At 48.5% G+C, this 2,970-nt stretch overlaps 1 long non-coding RNA gene across 1 annotated transcript; it reads left to right on the forward strand.

The window, feature by feature from the left end:
• Nucleotides 1–444: 444 nt before the first annotated feature.
• On the forward strand, nt 445–2,483 carry LOC144334864 (uncharacterized). Its single transcript, XR_013405128.1, has 2 exons — nt 445–780; nt 957–2,483. It is a non-coding gene; the product is annotated as an uncharacterized LOC144334864 (long non-coding RNA).
• The last annotated feature ends 487 nt before the right edge of the window (nt 2,484–2,970 follow it).

The raw sequence follows: 2,970 nt of genomic DNA on the forward strand, positions 1-2,970 counted from the left end.
GCTGAGGGGTGGAGGAAGAGTGCAGCTTGCCATGCTCCAGGGTCTTGGGAGGCAGCAGTCCAGGTGCAGCAACCATCCCGAAGAGCTACAGCAATTCAGCTGTAGTATAGGTCCAAAGAGTGGGTAAGGGGCTGATAAAAGTGGGGAGACCTGTCATGGATGAAGAGAAATTGCATAGGGAACCTACTATGCCAGGCTGAAAAATGCTGATTTTGTCCTGGCCCCAGTGGGTGAGTGCTGGAGATTTTGGAACACGCTTATCTGTGTGGCGTAAACACCCATTTGTTGGTGGAAAAAAAGCAATAACTCTTTGCCAATCAACTGAGTGGAAAAAGGGCCACGTTGCAACCCAAGCAGTTTCTATTTAAGTCCTTGTGCTCCCTGTGACTCACCATATAATTTTGAAGAGATTACTTAAGGCCCATGCCCTCCCTGTAAACACCTGTCACTCTCCCGGTTTGCAGAGATGCTAGGAGGCTAATGAGATCACATGTATGGAATGTATGGGAGCTTCTAAAAGAAATAAACCAGATACATTCACGATAGTATTATCATCACCTCAGCCATCTGGAAGTCAACTTTCTAGCAGACATAGGGGTTCTGAGCAGGGCAGAAGCCAGAAACTCAGAAATAAAGGAAAAACAAAGAAAGGTATTTGGCCCCAGAGAAAGCAGGAAGGAGATACGGAAAGGCCTGGAGAGTGAAAGATAGCATGATACAGGACGTGCTGGGCTGCGAAGGAGACCCCCACACCCCCCTTGGAGGGAATGACAGGGAAAGGTAAGCTGATGCTCACAGTCCTGGGGGTCCCTTCCTGTGGGGCTGGACGGGACCTATGGCTTAACTGTAACACAGAATATGGAAAAGGGGAAGAGAAGTCACGCCTGAGATTAGATGATTGAAAGACTGTGACTTTCCTCTCTCTCTCCCTCTTTGCACCCACCTCTTCCCTCAAGTCTTCACAGCTCGCCTGCTCTGCTGAATCACACTGCCATGTTGTGAGTTGCCCACGTGGAAAGGGGCTGATGTCTTTTGTCAACAGTTGTAAGAACCTGAGCACCTGCCAGCAGCCACATGTGTGACCTCGGGAGCGGATCTTCCCCAAGGCAAATCTTGAGATGACTGCAGCCCGGGCCGATACAGAAATTCAGAAATCCGGAAAAGTTAGAGATGCTGTGAGAGAAAGATGAGGGAGGAAAGAAGGAAGGGGCCAGGCTCTGAGGCATAAGGTTGGAGTGTGGGAGCTGAGGAAGCACAGCAGGCCTGGCTGTGGATAGATGGAAGCTGAAGAGGAGGGTCTTGAATTACGGGGTGCGAACCAGCCTCCCCCAAGCTCAGCAACTGGACATTTTTGTGCAACGTCCTGCAGGTTAGGAGGAGGGCTATGTCTCTTTGACAATGTGTGTGCAGCAGCAGCTTCAGAGCAGTAAAGCAAAAACTCCAGATGTTCTAGGAGGAGCCCGTAGTGACGATAGATTTCAGTGGGCATGTGTGAGAAGGGATCCAGGGGTATGACAGGAGCAGTTAGAACAGGCCAGGTGAGAATAATGGGCCACTGAGTAAGACGGCGGCTGTCTGGAGAGCCCTGAAGATATTCCTGCTATATGTGGTTTCCACCACCTGCTAGACTTAAAATAGCATTTCCACATGTCTGCAACCTAAAGACCTGCTGAGTCAGGTTACCTGCCCTCCTTCGCAAAGCAAACACCCCATAAGGAATCTCAGCATTGTCTTGTGTACCCCTGCACCAACTCTAATGCACTGGACCTGGATTGAGAAAAAGAAAAGGAGCACAGACCCCTTGGGTGGGACCTGCCTTTGGGACTGTGCCTCTGAGCATTCATCCTGGCTGGAAATCCTTTGCGCCCGTGGTGGTTGTAAGATCACGACTCACAGGGTCTCCTGCTGTATCCTCCCACCTGCAGTCAGAGCTCCAGAGGATGCCTTTGATCTTGGGGACATGATTCTCTGATCCCCACCCTGCCCTGCCTTTGGAGGGACCTTGCACCCCTTTCCCTCCCCAAGCATTGGAGTTATTGCTGCTACTTTTTTTCAGAAGGAATAACATGTATGACTTTATTGATTAGCTTTCAAGGGCATTTGCTAGAGAAAGCAGGCTATGAGGAGGAGCAGAGGTTCCAACAGCCCACATGGTGACTCGGTTTCCTTTCATCATCTGGTATCCTTGACCGTGTTTTCTGCTGGCTTGGGTTGGTCAGGTCTGCTTTCTGGGTCTCATCCTCCTCTGGAGTGTTTCAGATGATCTGTTAGGTGTTTGAAATTTACAGACTCAGCCAAGGGCTTTAAAACTTTTTATTTTATGACTCCTTACCTTTATTTAATATTTGACTTGTAACACAAACTGATACTCATGTGCTACAACTCTTTTTGTCACCCAGGGGTCTGTTTTCCAAGCATCTAAAGGTTGAAGTATTGTAAATGTATTTTATTTATGACATTAAAAAAATCCTTGTAGGACAAAATGTTTTTTTCTATGATTTCAGTTCCTTCTACTGAATAAATCAAGTCTGCTCAGAAAGAAATAGAATTAAAGCACAGGCATTTAATCAAATCAGGCAAGTCACTCAAAGCTTAACAAGTGTTGGGGTAAGTAACCTCTTTAGTGAGATCTGTTCGGAAAAGGCTACGTTCGGGCTGCTTTTCTAGTTCCTGAATAGAAGACCCGTGCAGACCATTGCAAGTCCATGTGTCATCTCTTTCAAGTCTATGCACCCACCTTAGGTTCTTACATCCATGCACAGCCAACTACAGGCTCTTCCTTTGTGCCAGGTCCAAGGCCCATGCCATGCCAGGAGTGGGAATACAGAGGGCTCACACTCCAGACAGCAGAGAAGCCGCTATTCTACCGTGAAGCTGCAGAGGACTATGGAGGCAGCAAAGGGAGGGGTGCTACCTCATCCTAGGCAGGCTGAAGAGCGCCTCCCAAGAAAGATGACACAGGGGAGGGGA

Source organism: Macaca mulatta, chromosome 15 (genome assembly GCF_049350105.2).
Source record: "Macaca mulatta isolate MMU2019108-1 chromosome 15, T2T-MMU8v2.0, whole genome shotgun sequence".
Taxonomy (NCBI): Eukaryota; Metazoa; Chordata; class Mammalia; order Primates; family Cercopithecidae; genus Macaca; species Macaca mulatta.